A 17,030-nucleotide genomic window follows, 5' to 3' on the forward strand; every position below is an offset into this window, starting at 1 on the left:
AAATCAGTTGATTTTTGACCAATTTTGATCTGATTTGACTCGGGTTTGACCCAATTGAGTCTTCTTTCTTCATTCTTCAATTCCTGGGTCAATTTAACTCTGTTTTGCATAAAATTTGCGCCGTTGGAATTCTCTTTCCTTGTTCTTTCTATTGATGATCTCTTCTTCTGCAAAATATAATAACAAGTATCAATTTCTTAATAAAGTTAGATAATTTAGATATTAATTGATACTTTTTATGTCAATTTGTGACATAAATCAGTTTGTTATCTACTAATTTGACTGCTAACTATACAGAGATGATATGCCCAGAATGCCGCGAATCGGGTGAGACAGACCATATTGCATTATGGGGGTTCGAGGTCGTTCGCTCTCATATAGAACAGATGGTAAGCAATTTCTAATTAGTATATTTTAACTCTCTAACTATTTTAAATTTTTTTAATTAAGTATTCTCAAATTACACAAAGATACATAGAGTAGTGAGCTTCCTAGTAGGATCGATATCTACCAGCGGATCTACCAGCAGATCCACCAGCGATGGTTAGGAGAGTGGACGATGGAGAGTCAGAAGCTTTTTATAAATTTTTTAAATTATTTTTTCATTCGTAGTTTGATTTTTAGTATGAAATTAAAATAGTTATAACTTTAATTTTCAAGACCGTATAATAGGCATCAGATCTCAGCCTACCCCTAAAGGCTCGATCGCACTCACATATGATGAGATCTGTGATCAGATGCTTGGTACGAGATTCTATTATGTTAGGAGTCTAGGGAATGGAATCAGTGCTCCCTCATCCTCACACTTATTCTGGACTGATATCCATGCTGCCTGCGATGCTCGGCTGGCGGAGATGTAGAGGCAGGCTGCTAAGAATCGACAGCAGGCTGAGCAGCGAGCTGATGAGTTGGCTGTATGCATCGACGAGTACCAATTGCTCCAAATCCAGATGATAGAGCGGATAGCATAGATGGAGTAAATGATGCAGCTGATGAGGTAGCAGCAGACCGGTCTGAGCTCTTCCGAGCGCTCTCCTTCCCCAGTCCGTTCTCTTTTTGCAGATGCCAACACTTGACGGCCTCTTTATGTAGTTTTATTTCAGACCTCTTGTAATTTTATTTTAATATAATAAAATGATAAATTTATTTATGAATTTATTGTATAAATTTTTTATTTTAATTTATAAAAAATATTATAAATATAAATTAAAAATATATATTCATAAATTATTTTTAAAAAAATATGTGTAAATTTTTAGAGATAGAATTATTTTTGACAAAAGATTGATCGTCAAAAAAAATATTCTCGATGAAAAAATTGGTCATAAATAATTTTTTTAATAAGTTTAAAAATATTAAAATTTTATATTAAATTAATAATAAAAAAATAGTTTTATTGTAAATAATCAATAATTTATTAGCGATGAAAATTTACATAAAAAATTATCATATTTGTGACTAAGAATTTATGTTGCTAATATTTTTTTTAAATTTAAATTTTATAAAAAATTTTAATTAAATTAATTATGATGAAATACTTTTGTTACAAATAATTATGTTTTATTAGCGATATAATATTTCATTATAAATTACTCTTTTTTAGACTAAAATTTTTTGTCATAAATAATTTTTGAAAAAAAAATTTAACGATGAAAAATTTTCGTCGGTAATATCCAATTATTGACGATGAAATTTTTGTTCCATTGTAAAAAATTATCAATAATATCATTATTTGTGACTAAATATTAGTGACAAAAATTTTATCGCTAATAACTATTATCAACCAAAATTTATTATTAGCGACGAATTTTTTGCATCATTAATATCATGTTCTGTTGTAGTGGCTATTTTTCTATCCCTCTTTCAATACTTATATGAAAATACTTAAATACATCTATCATATGATTTTTAGATCTCAAAGGATATGCCCAAATCTTTCTAGAGTGATCATTAATAAAGATAACAAAATAAATAGCACTACTAAGACTTTTAACATTCATAGAACAGACATCAATATGAACCAAATCAAGAATACTCTGATTTCTATGAAGATGTAATCTATGAAATGTATGCTTATATTGTTTGCCAACCAAATACTAAGTATATGATGGTAAATCAGTATCTTTCAAATCTAGCAGGAGTTGCTCTTTTGCAAGGATTTTTAGGCCTTTTTTGCTCATATGACCAAGCCTCTTGTGCCACAGCTCAATGGGAGAGTCTTCAAGAGCATTCACTTCTCCTCTACATATCTTGGCTTCTATCCTGTAGAGAGTGTTTAACTTCTTACTTTTGGCTTTTTTATCAATGAGCCTCTAGTGAGCTTCTGTCTCCCTTTATTAAAGGTACTACAGTAACCTTCATCATCAAGACAACCTGTAGAAATCAAGTTGAGGCGAATATCTGGCATATATCTAACATTTTTTAGCAGTAGCTTGCCTTTTATGCTGGTCTCTAGCAATGCATCTCCCATGCCTATAATCTTGAAGACACCATTATTTTTCATTCTCACTTGGCCATAGTCACTTTTCACATAGGATGTGAAGAAATTATGTCGTGATATGACATGATATAAAGCAGCTGATCAACTATCTAAGTAGAATTCTGACATGTGAGGTTAACATATCTATAATCACAGGCAATGAACACATCACTATCTGAAGCCGTTGTGGTTGTACCCTTTTCTTTGTCATCTTTCTCTTCATCTCTTTCTTTTGACTTTTTTTTTGAGTTTTCTGTATTTATTCTTGTAGTGCCCTGTCTTGCTACAATGGAAGCACTTGATATTCTTCTTTTCTTATGATCTCCCTCTGCTATTGTTACGGTGCTGAGGAGCCTTGCTATTACTCCTCCCTTGCCTCTCTATAGCAAGTGCCTTAGATTGGCTAGAGATTCCTTGCTCTCTGCGCTTTATTTCTTCATTGTACATGCTATCTTTAACCATATTCAATGTCAAAACACCTTTAGGGGCAGAGTTGCTAAGTGATACAACAAGTATCTCCCAACTATCAGATAAAGAATTCAGTAGAAGTAATGCCTGTACTTCATCATCAAAGGCTATTTTAACACTAGTCAATTGATTCATTAAGTCAAGAAACTCCCTGAGATATTTAGTCACTAAACGGCCTTCCTTGTACTTCAAGTTGACTAGCTTTTTCATCAAAAATTTTTGTTCTTTGGGCTCTTTCTCTCATACAACTCTTCTAATTTTATCTAGAGCGAGTTAGCATTGGTCTCTGTGGTAAAATGATGAAATATACTGTTGTCAATCTACTGCTTGATCAATCCAACAGCTTTTCTATGTATAACCTGTCACTCTCTCTCTCTCTGATTTGTCTTCTGATTTCACGCTGTCTCCTTCGATGGGCTCATGCAGATCTCTGTAATATAAATAATCCTACATCCTTGGCTTCTAGATCGAATAGCTCGATTGGATTAATTTCAACATGATGCCTGTGCCACTGTCCTCCATCTAATCACATAGGATCACCATAGTCGAATCTGACTCTGATATCAATTTGTTAGGAAAAACACAAATAAGTTGATTTTTTCTTTCTTGTGAGATTAAATGATTTCTATACAATTATCACAAACAACCAATAATAACCAACACCAATAACAAAGGCAAATAAAATCACACAAGAGAATACCAGAAATTTTACATGAAAAATCCGTAAATAGAAAAAACCATGAGACCAAGCTCGGGAGAAAAACTTTCACTATAATCAGTGAGATACACAGTTCTTTTGAAAGCTCCAGAGATCACACAGACTACAAATCATCAAATCCACAACAAACAACAATCTCGAAAAATCTCACAATCCAGTGTCAAATAAAAATCTAGGTTAGAAGTTATCCGACAACAATCAAACCATTGGATGTCGAGAATCATATGTAGAAAATGCGCCTGTAAAATTTCAGACCAATCGAAGTGGAATCACTATTCCGAACAGAGCCAAAAGATCACAGCCAATGAAATTTTTTTTTCTTTTCTTTCGTGCAGCATTCGCATGTCTGCGTGCGTGAATAAAAGAGATCAAGGGAGAGAGCGAAAGAGAGGACGCTCTCTCTTTTACCTCTCACGTAGCCCACCATTTATTGGGCCTCCACGTAGGCAAAACCCAACAAAGACCAAGGTTCAGTAACCCAACCATCCAAGTTTCAGACTCACCAAACTCCCATGGCAGAGGAAAAGTAAATTATTAAAGATCTGTTTGGACGGTTGAACCCAAAATTTTATTAAATTTATGAATTGGGCCATTACAATTAGCAATGGGCTAATTTCATATTCATCAATATACAAACAAATCTTTAGAGTGGGTCAGCCCGAATCTTCTAGGAAGAAAAAGGGGATCCGATTTGAGAGTTGAGCCAAGAGACAGCCAAGGAGTCGGCAATATTAGTACTAGATATGAACAGTAATCAATCGCCAGCAACAAACAAATTAAGCATAGAGGCACGCTAGAGTCTCTAGGAGAAATAATCTGCAGCTAATTATAAAGTGTCAAACATCATTATAAAAAAAAAAAAAGAAAAAGGAGATATAACGAGGAAGAAAAGCAAAATAAAACGCTTTTTGACAACACATTTCACTCTACCGAGTATGGTTTTGCATTTATGGATGACACCCACGTTTTATCATATATAATATCAAATATATGAAAATCTAATGATGCCTTTCCAGACGAAACATTGTGAAATTCGTGGGCGCAGGAACTAGTTGAGGAGTTGGGTGTATACATGGTTGGGTATGAGCGAGCCGGCTTTGCTGAAAGTGATCCGAATGCAAGGCGGTCATTGAGTGAGGCATTGGACATTGCGGAGCTTGCGGATAAGCTGGACCTGGGGCCTAGACTTTACTTGGTTGGCTTCTCACTTGGAGGTCATGCTGTTTGGGCATCCATCAAGCATATTCCAGGAAGGTTGGTTTCTTTGGTCTTGATATCATCGAGGTTGCGTTTGGATAATCCTGTGCCGTTCAGCAAGTTTCGTGAAGAGGGCCAGAGGCCAGGTCGGCAGGAGCGGGGAGAAGAGGACTAAACACCGTAAGCATGAAGGAAAAAAAATACTGCAGAGATCTGACCTCTCGGGTCAAGCATAATGCTCATGCATACTTCTATATCAAAGTAAAGACTCTTTCCAAGAACACTTCACAGTTCGGCACCTTCATGTTAATTATAGAATTTTATCTCTTTGATATATAATCAAGGATATCATTTCTCCTGGATCGAAATCAGTACAATCAAAAATTTTCTATCGCATTTAAGACTAATATTAGACTAATAGGATCAGCACTAATTAAGTGATCAAGACTCTGCAAGTTTATTTAAGATTGAGTTGGGATCAATTGGATGTAAAAATCTTACTGCATGGTCAATTAAAATCAATTGTGTTACAATAAAGCTTGAAATGAATTTGGTACTAATACAATGATGAAGTTCTAATTCCACAAAAGATAATGGCTCATCATGATTAAAATCAATCATTCGATGATAGTGAGAGTGATCATGATTATGTAGTAATGACTATAGACAATAATGATCTATCATAATGATCTCAAAATTAAATCACAAAAATAAATCCAAGAAGATAAGGTATTGATATCACGATTCCTATGTCCGAGTTGAGATCATAAAGAGGGAACGGGTCGCACCGGATTTATTCAAATACTTGATAAATAGATCAAATTTAATTAATAATCAACTAATCTTAGATATAAGATGGTAAAATTTTTCTTAGCACAACCAATATAGTCACATCATGACTCACTTAAGAATCTATAGTACTTACATTTCCTTTATAAATAAAAGTCTTTTTTTTTGAAGAATCATATCTTCTGTCATAATATATTTCAAACTACAATCAATATTTTCGATCAATTTTAAATAACTCAACCACCACATTTTCACTGCGTAACTCTGATTAACATTCTTCATTTTTTTTTTTTGGATCCCATGTTTAAATTCTATAAAATCTAAGCAAAGATTTTGTTATCAAGTACATTAGATCATAATTATATCTCAAGATAATTATCATATACTTATCATTGTTTGATCAAGATATTAACTTCTAAATTTTGATTTAAGTCAAGCCAACTCTAGATTACCTTGACAATTAATTAGATGATTCAAAATTAAGCTCTCTTTTGAAAAAATCAACTCCTAACTTATTCATCATGATCATGTAAATTGCTAGAACATCATAATTAGAGAAACGAATCAATTTAAAGATCCTCTCACAACATTAGATAAATAAAATATTCTTCTTAGCCAAATTTTTATCATGATCATAGAAGTCTTCCTTATTCATAATATCTTTAAGTAATCATTCAATTACCTTCTTTATATTCTCTTTATCAATCAAAATAACTATAATCCCCTAACTTAAAATGACTTTCAATAGATTCAAGATTACTATCACATTATATTAATTTTTCAAAATAAATCCATAGTATAACCAATCTATATTACTCAATATATATTTCCTTCTATATCAGTTAAGTAACCTCGATGATTTTCTCTTTTAATTTATATCCATAAAGAGAACATATACATCATGTAACAATTTAATCGACTTTAAATATCTAAAATTAATCAAGATCCTAATTCTATCCCTCTCATTAATCTAAGTTTTTATGATCTTTAACTAAGCTCTGATACCATTCTGTCAAGCTCTGAATCTAGTATTAGATCTGACATGTGATGCCGCACACTCCTTAAGACAAAATTCTAAAAGTTTTTTCGTCAATTCATTAATATCTCTTATCAAATCATACTAAATAGTGGTAATAAAAATAACCTCTAATTTTATTGATTCAAATAAAATATATATCATCAATGTATTATCATAATCAAGATCAATATTTATTTAAATTAAACTAAGCAAATATGCTCTAGGATCTTATTCTCCTCACTGCTCGATCCCAAGCCCCACAGAATTTTTTGAATCTAAAAAAAAAAAGAGGGGGTGAGCTTTACGATTTAATAAGTTTCCTTTTATTTTTGGGTTATTTTTGTGCATCTTCATGTGTTTAAAATTAGATTCTATAAATAAAAATTATTTGAATATTTAGAGATTTGAAAGATTTGAAAGGATGTATTTATATATGAAAAGTAATTTAAAATATTGGATCAAGCATGGTATCATCTCAGCATAATTATAGATTTGAAATGAGATGTTTTCTTATTTTAATGTTGCATGTCTTAAAATTATAAATATTTATCCTTGCATAATTTTTGAATAAAATTAATTTCTTATGTCTAAAAATGAGGTGTGGAAAGCTTGGTTTGATACTATTATAAAAATTGGTATAATGATGTATGAGAAATTGATTTTAATAAAATTATAAAAAAACTCTCTAGTTTGACTATGATCCGGATTTACCCAATAGAACTGATCGTTGGCCATATAGCAGAAATATATTTTTTTTGGACCTAGTTAGTCGGGGCTGATCACTGGCAAAGCTAGTTATTTTGGACCTAGTAAGTTGGGGTTGATCATTGGCGCACGTTGATGCATTGCATATATATTTCAGAACTAATCTCTTTACTTTGTCACGTGGTTAATCATGGCTGTGTGAATTAGAGCTAGTTCCTATTGGGTCTATTTAGTCAGAACTAATCGCTGGCATACGATGATGCATCACATGTTTATTATTCAGGGGCTAGTCTCTCTCGGGCCTTGTCATAGGCTGATCGTGGCCATAGTCATCAAAGACAGGAGAAAAATTTTGGATATTTATTGATATACATGGCATATTTTATAAAAAAAATTATTTTATTATATATTACTATTATATTATTATATTTTAAAAAAAATAATTATGCTTGATCTCCTAGAGATATTAGTAACTTACTGAGCCTAAGCTCACCCTCTCTTTTTTTTTTTATTTTCAGATTCAAAAGATTCTATGGAGTTTCACTACAAGAAAAGAGAATTTTTGTGATGAAATTTTTTCATCGATAATAAGGATATTTACGATGAAAAAATAAATTCATCATCAATAATAAAATATTTATGATAAAAAATTTTTCATCGCAAATAATACGTATTACGATGAAAAAAAATTTCATCGTAAATACTAATATTGCGATGACTAGTTCATCGTAAATAATAAAATATTTATTTTAATTTTAAATTTTTAAATATTAGTGATGAAAATATTTTTATCATAAATAGTAGAGTATTTGCGATGGAAAGTAGATTTTCATCGCAAACATTAATTATTTACGACATAAAATTTTTATCTCTAATATATAAAAAAATAAAAAAATTAAAAATTATAGATTATTAACGATGAAAAATTTTTATCGCAAATAGTGGAGTATTTGTGATGAAAAGCCACATTTCATCGTAAATACTCTACTATTTACAATGAAAAAATTTTATCGCTAACATTAAAAAAATAAAAAATTTAAAAATTACATAGTATTAGCGATAAAAACTTTTGATCATAAATAGTAGAGTATTTGTAATAAAAACTAATTTTTATCAAAATACTCTACTATTTACGATGAAAATTTTTCATCGCTAATATATGAAAAAAATAAAAAATTTAAAAATTTAAAAATTATAGATTATTTATGAATAAATATTACATCATAAATAATTGAGTATTTACGATGAAATTAACATTTCATCGTAAATACTCTATTATTAATGATGAAAATTTTTTGTCACTAATATATGAAAAAAATAAAAAATTTTAAAAATTTAAAAATTATATATTATTAGCGATAAAAATTTTTCATCGTAACAAGTAGAGTATTTATGATGAAAAATTAATTTTCATCACAAAAACTCTACTATTTACGATGAAAAATTTACGTCACTAATATTTGAAAAAAATAAAAATTTAAAAATTTTAAAAATTATAGATTATTTGTGATGAAAATATTACGTCATAAATAATCGAATATTTATGATGAAAAATAATTTTTTTATCATAAATACTCCTCTATTTACGATAAAAATTTTCATCACTAATATAAAAAAAAATAAAAAATTTTAAAAATTCAAAAACTATAGATTATTAGTGATAAAAAAATTTTCATCATAAATAGAGGAGTACGATGAAAAGCTAATTTTCGTCACTAATACTCCACTATTTATGATGAAAAATATTATCACTCATATTTAAAAAAATAAAAAATTTAAAAAATTTAAAAATTATAGATTATTTATAACGAAAATCTTACATTGTAAATAATTAAGTATTTATGATGGAAAGTGACTTTTCATCGTAAATACTCACCATTTACAACGAAAATTTTCATCGTTAATATATAAAAAAATAAAAAATTTAAAAATTACAAATTATTAGTGATGAAAAATTTTTTTCATCGTAAATAATCGATTATTTATGATGAAAATATTTTCATCGTCAATATTTTTAAAAAAATAAAAAATTTTAAAAAATATAAAAATTATAGATTATTTGTGATTAAAATATTGCATCATAAACAACTTAGTGTTTTCGATAAAAATATATTTTTCATCATAAATAGTCTATTATTTACGATAAAAAATAATCAAAAGTTGATCATTATTTGCAACAATCCTACTTTTCAACTTTAAGTTTCTCTAAATTTGTTTCATTGCTCAATTTGCATAGCTTGTTGGTTCTATAAACTGATGAGAGGTCACCAAGTACAAAGGCCTTGTATCTGCCCAAGAACATAGAAAGAAGGTGATACTGAAACTTTATATGTTAAAATATGACCACAAAAAGATTATTCATATGGTACTTGATCTTTATATGTTAAAACATGATACTGGATCTCAATTATTTACGATAAAAAATTTTCATTGCTAATACTTCATTATTTACGATAAAATAATTTCATCACTAATAATTAAAAAATTATAAATTTAAAAAAATAAGTTTCGACACTGAAAAAGAATCATTCTCTCAGTATCCAGATTTTGTTGGATGATGCAACAAAATTCTTTACCCACAACCGAATTAACCGTCTATAAGATCCAGGAGCAAACCGCCTCAGAAAATTAAATGCAAAGAATTTGATTCAGAAAAAATATCAACTTCCAACTGTATAAAGAACAAAACTTTATCAATTGTTTGATGGACTAAAATATATCATTTACTTCTAAAATGTATGCAAAGGCCTTTGATGGGTCCTTCAGTATTATTTTTCAGGAGTGTATTCACGGTCTTAATTGGTATGCGATGATTGTTTATCATAGATACTCTCTAACTAGCTGAACTCTTATTATAGCTATCCAGTTCAAAATTTATCCTAAGATTGATATACCCTTGAGCAGGTATTATCTTTTCTACTATACTCCTTTTGCGTCGAATCTCAAGGGTCTTAGCTACTCGCAGATTAAATTTGAGTTTGGATGTCCATTCAAACCTTTCAACCAACTCATGACAATATTGCCATCAAAAAAATAAATCTAATTAGTTAGATTTTTTTAATTATAAATAGTATTTGATTGTTGTTAACATCTGCGATGTATCAGTAGAAAAACGATTCTCATCCGACAGTACATGATTATGTAATTATTTGCATACGTAATTTTTTTATGTACATAATTTTTTTGAAAAAAAATATAAATTAAATATTTATATAAATTTTTTTATTAATATTTTATTTTTCATCATGAATATTTTTTAATATCATTTTTTATTATTAATTTTTTTGGATAAAAATTTTCTTAATCAGAAAAATCTAAAATTTAATTTTTATGAAATTATTATTGGAGATTTTTTTACCAAAATTATTTCTGACAAAAATTATATTTACATTGCTAATAAGATTATTAACGACTAAAATTTAGCTTTCATCGTAAATAATTTTTTTATAAATTTTTTTAAGAGGAAAAAATTTTTTAGTGGAGAATTTTTTATTTTTTGGTAGAATTATTGATGATGAAATTTTAGTTTTTATTGCTAATAATATTATTGATGGTGAATCTTTTTGTCATCAATATTTTTTTATTTTTTTTGAAAATTATGAGCGATGAAAATTATTTTTCATTGCTAATAAGATAATTAATGATGAAATATTTTATTTTCATCATAAATAATTTTTGAAAAAATGGGGGTAATTTTTTTTATGAAATTATTAGCGATGAAATTTATTTTTTCGTCGCTAATAACTTAGTTAATGATGAAAAATTTTTTTCATCGTAAATAATTTTTTTGATGGGAAAACTTTTTGGCGAAGAAATTTTTTAGCAAAAAAATGGAGAAAATTTTTTTTGGTATGAATTATTAGCGACGAAAATTATTTTTCCGTCGCTAATAACGTTATTAAAGATGAAATTTTTTTCATCGTAAATTTTTTTTATGGCAAAATTTTTTTATCAATTTTTTTTTTAATTATTAGTGATAAAATTAGTTTCTGTCGCTAATAACGTTATTAGCAATAAAAATTATATCGCTAATACTCCTGCTTTCGATCAATATCAAATCGACGTCTCTTCGCATGAAATCGCGCGAAATCCTTATCCCCCCTCTTCTTTCCTTGATCTATCTCCCTTTCCTTGAGCTCTCCTCTCTCCATGCTCTCCCCTCCGTCTCTTCCTGCCGGCGAGCCCCTCTCCACCGCCGCCTTCTGCCTTCCACTGTCTGCTGATCGCGCCGCCCGCCATCCGTCGGAGGTAAGGTTTTCTACTTTTTTTTTGTGTGTTGATTGGGCCACCGGGGGGTGGAGCCGTTCATGCAGGGGGGTGCTGTGGGCCGCCGGCGGTGCTATGGGGCCGAGGAGGTGTCGGCCGGCAGGGAGGGGGCGGGATCCAAACGGGGGCGGGGTGTGATGGGGTCAGAGGGGGGATGGGGCCGGAGAGGGGGTGGCCGACGGCAATGGAGATGGGGCCGGGGAGGGGTCGGCCGGCGGGGAGGTTGTCGGCCAGCAGGAGGGGGTCTGGAACGTAGGCACACAGGATGGGGTGGGGGGCAGGGGGGATGGGGCCGGGGAGGGGGTGGCTGGCAACGACGGAGATTGGGCCGGGGAGGCTATCGCTGGCGAAGACAGAGTCAGGGATGGGGCGGCCGGTGGCCGGGGGAGACGGGGCCGAGGATGGGGCGGTGATGGGGAGGGGTTTGCACGGTGGGGAGGAAGGAAAGAGAAAAAGGAGGAAAAAAATAAAAAAATAAAAAAATAAAAAAATAAAATATTAATCAAATATTTTATTATTTGATTAATAAAAATAAAATCTGAATCATGATTCAAATTAAATCGAGATCGAGATTCGAGTCGAGATCTCGATTCAGATTGGGATCCAGATCAGGATCTGATCCAGGAGGCACAGGGTCTGTGACAGTGTCAGCACCGTGGGAGCGAGGACCGTGGGAGGCCGAGTCTGGGTGGCGCAGGGTGTGTGGCGGCACCGGTGCCGATGCCGTGGGAGTGTGGGTCGCGAGGGTCGAGTCCGGGCAGTACAGGGTGACGACGCCGGCATCATGGGAGTAAGGGCCATGGGAGGCTGAGTCCGAAGCTTGTTCAGAAAAAAAAATTATTTAGAAAAAAAATATTTTAGATAAAAAATATTTTTTAAAAATAAAAAATTATAAAATAAAATTTAGGTAAAAAATATTTTAAAAAAATAAAAAACCATCGAATCCTCGAGATTAGATTTTGTGTTATTATTTTATGTTAATATTATTTTACATGCTCAACTGCCTATAGTTTATTTTATATTTGTTGCATAAATTTATTTTATATTTATTACATACTCAACTACTTATAGTTTTCGTTATTATTATTTAATATTATATTTATTTATATGTCAAGAATTACAGTTATAGTATTAGAAGACAAACGACGACGTCCGTATTCACTATCTACCTTGGAGGCTGAGGTGCCTTCACCGATTTCTACTGCCGCACCAGTTCGGTCATCAGAAGGTCCTGTACTGGCAGGTCCTAGTGAGATGAGTTTGAGTGAGATGGGTCTGAGTGGTTTTTATTTTTTTATATAATAAAATTTAATTTTTTTTTATTTGGATAGTTATCATATTAATAATTTATTTATTATTCTTTCAGATCAGTCTTCATCAGTAGTCAGATGAGAATGAGATCCATCGAAGAACCTTGCTCTAGAGCATTGGAGATGCGAACATCTGGGATAGCATCTGCATATCGAGATACCACCCGGTTACACCAGACCCATTACGAGATGGTGCAAGCCATGGCAAATCAAGCTGGGTATTATATGCCGCAGCTATGCCCCCGTGATGCTTTTCGATTGGCGTCATGTTTTGTACTGACTCAGTGAGAGATTTTCTATACCTACTTACAGGTAAAATAAATTATACTGTGAATATTTAATTAGTATGGTATTCTTCTAATATTTATTATTGGCAGGATGTTTTTGATATTATTAATTTTGAGGAGGATCGTGTGCGATGAGCCATGGATGCTCATTTATCTTCGCGTTTCAAGAATTATCGCCACCGCATCCATCAGCATTGGTACCATATGATGCAGGATCATGGAGAGGAGACAGTATGGCAGCGGCCCTATGACAGCATCATTATGGATGATTGGACTGTCATATGTCGGCATTACGAGGATCTGGCATATCAGGTTACACATCCAAATTTTTTTTTAGAGTTTAATTATTGAATTATTTATTTTTAAATTAAATTTGTTATCTACTAATTTAATTGGTATACTGAGAAGATGTGTCTAGAATGCCACGAATCAGACGAGACAGACCGTACCGCATTATAGGAGTTCGAGGTCGTTCGCTTATCACATGGAGCAGATGGTAAGTAATTTTTAATTAGTATATAATTTTTTAGCTATTTAAAAAAAATTTAATTAATTATTCTCAAATTGCAGAAAGATATTGAGAGTTGCGAGCTTTCTGGTATGATCGATATCTACCAGCGGACCCATCAGCAATGGTTAGGGGAGTGGACGATGGGGAGCCAGGAGCTCTTTGTAAATTTTTTAATTATTTTTTTCATTCGCAGTTTAATTTTTATTATAAAATTAAAATAGTTATAACTTTTATTTTTATAATCATATGACAGATATGAGATCTCAACCTACCCCTGAGGGCTCGACCGCATTCACAGATGACGAGATCTGTGATCAGATGCTTGGTATGAGATCCTGTTATGTTAGGGATCTAGGTATGGAATTATTGCTCTTTCATCCTCACGCTCGTCTAAGGATGACATCTATGCTGCCTGCGATGCTCAACTGACGGAGGTACAGAGATAGGCTATTGAGGATCGACAGCAAGCTCATGAGTTGGCTGCACGCGTCGACGAGCATCAGTGGCTCCAAATCCAAATGATGGAGCGAATGGCGCAAATGAAATAGACGATACAGCTGATGAGGAGCAGTAGGCTGGTCCGAGTTCTTCCGAGCACTTTCCTTCCCCAACTCAATCTTTTTCTTCAGATGTCGACACTTGACGGCCTCTTTATGTGATTTTTTATTTTTATTTCAAATCTCTTATAATTTTAATTTAATATAACAAAATAATAAAATTTATTTATAGATTTATTGTGTAAATTTTTTATTTTAATTTTTTATTTTAAATTTATAAAAAATATTATAAATATAAATTAAAAATATATATTCATAAATTATTTTTTAAAAAAATATTTATAAATTATTAGCGATGAAATTATTTCCAACGAAATATTGGTCGCCAAAAAGATTTTACTACGACGAAAAATTGATCATAAATAAAATTTTTAATAATTTTAAAAATATTAAAATTTTATATTAAATTAATAGTGACGAAAATATTTTTGCCGCTAATAAGCACATTTGCAATGAAAAATTTTTGTCACTAATATTTTTATAAATTTAATTTTTATAAATATTTTTAATTAAATTAATAGCGACGATAAATTTTCATCGTAAAAAATCTTATTTGCGATAAAAATTTTTCGTTGTTAAAAATTTTTAAAATTTTGATTTTTTAAAAAATTTTAATTAAATTAATAGCGACAAAAATATTTTCGTCGCTATTAATCTATTATGTATTAGCGACGTTAAATTTTATCGTAAATATTTTTTTTATGACTAAAATTTTTTATCGTAAATATTTTTTGAAAAAATAAATTTTTTTAACGACTAAAATTTTTCATCATAAATAAATGGTTATTTACAATGAAATTTTTTTCATCGTAAAATATTATCAACGATGCGATTATTGGTGATGAAATATTGACGATGAAAATTTTGTCGCTAATAACTATTAGCGACGAAAATAGGTTATCAACGATGAAAAGTTTTCGTCGTTAATTTGAAATTAAGCAATGAGGTGAATAGGATCTCAGAGCATATTTGCTTAATTTAATTTAAATAAATATTAATATTGATTATGATGAGATATTAATAATATATATTTTATTTAAATTAATAAAATTAAAAATTATTTTTATTATCACTATCTAGTATGATTCAATAAGAGATATTAATGAATTGAGAAAAAAATAGATTTGCATATTTTTTAGGATCTTGCGTGTGCAACCTGGATACGATTCGGGGCATGACAATAACCCTCCTCCAATGCATCCCTGAAAAGGAAAAGATAAAAAAAGAAAGAAACACAGCATATTTCATGCACCGGTCGACCAGCTTACACCACGACTATTTCGTAGACTGAAGAGCACAAATTTTTCCCTGTAGGCTGGCTGGAGCTGCACTTCTAGCACCTGTTATAAACTACAGGTGGCCCGGGTTTCCAAAGAATCTCTCACAAGCGGCCTATAACAAACAGCAGCTGGGAGACCAGGCTTTGAGGGTCGCATAGTATGCCCCACGGTTGCTCCACTGGTGGATGAAGCGGTCCTGGCTACCTTCCTCGACAGTCATCGAATGCACCACTGACCTACCCAACCGCTTGGATGCATGGATCTGCGATCAGTCTAAGTCAAATGGAAACTTTGAAAAGGTCGTTGCTACTTCGCTTCTTCTTTTGACAGAGTAATCTCCCTGCGAAATCCAAACTCGATGGCCTCATTCTTTTTCTCCCACCATGTTCATCATCCACTCATTCTACAATATGACTCTCTCTCTTATGATGCAATTTATTCTCTCCCTCCCTTGACTGGAGGATGAAACAGGCCTCTCAGCAAGGTATTCAGGAGTCGTTTTACCGGGATTTGAAGGTGATGTTCGGGAAGTGGGAGGTTGATCCGATGGACCTCCTGCAGCCATCGTTTCCGGTCCATGTTTGGCACGGCGATGAAGACGGGCTTGTCCCGGTCACGCTGCAGCGATACGTCTCCAGCCGCCTCAGCTGGATCGAGTACCATGAGCTTCCAGCCACAGGGCACTACCTCGCAGCTGTACCCAGTTTAGGTGATACCGTCCTTAAAACCCTTCTGGTTGATCCGTCTTCACCATGAGGGATTCAGTTTGGAAGCGAAAGTTCACCCCCCATTTGCCTGAACTTTTAATGTAAAATATATAAAAACAAGTGCTGTTGTTATTGCTTATCAACTTTTGCAGCTTATACCATAGGCTGCCGTCATGTACCGTTCAAAATAAAGCCCGTTTCTCGGCTTTTTAGTGTCCTACTTGAAGAGCTTCAGCCTCATCTTCGACGTTCTTAGTTTTCCCAGTCTATGCACAAGCGGAAGCTTTACAAAAAGGTCAAGATAGTATGTTGACCAAGTAGCCATCTGAGAAGCCTCACTAAGATGCATAAATATACTGGGATCATATTTAATTACAACACAGTTTCTTTTCTTTTTCTTTTCTTTTCTTTCCTTTTTGTTGTTGTTATTGTTGTTGTTGTCGTTGTTGTTGTGTGGTGGTGGGGGGCCGGGACATGCTTAAGAGCCAATTAGTTTGGTCTATCTTGATCTTTTAGAGCTCTGGCTCGAGTTTGGCTATGTTAAGGACAATCCATTTTTAAGCTGTTCAGAAATTCGGATACTTCTGGACACTTGGCATTGCTAGAACATAATCGAGAGTCATCCCCTATTTTTTAAAATAATTATTCATTTTTATGTTTGTTTTATTCGTTTTGTACTGGAAAGAATTTAGAACTTATCGTTGGTTGTTTAAATAGCAAGTATTGAAAATATCATTA

At 32.1% G+C, this 17,030-nt stretch overlaps 1 pseudogene; it reads left to right on the top strand.

The window, feature by feature from the left end:
* The first annotated feature begins 916 nt into the window (after window positions 1–916).
* On the top strand, window positions 917–16,341 carry LOC105043559 (uncharacterized; annotated as a pseudogene).
* Window positions 16,342–17,030: the final 689 nt, after the last annotated feature.

The sequence above is a fragment of the Elaeis guineensis genome, chromosome 4, assembly GCF_000442705.2.
Source record: "Elaeis guineensis isolate ETL-2024a chromosome 4, EG11, whole genome shotgun sequence".
In the NCBI taxonomy this organism is placed as follows: Eukaryota; Viridiplantae; Streptophyta; class Magnoliopsida; order Arecales; family Arecaceae; genus Elaeis; species Elaeis guineensis.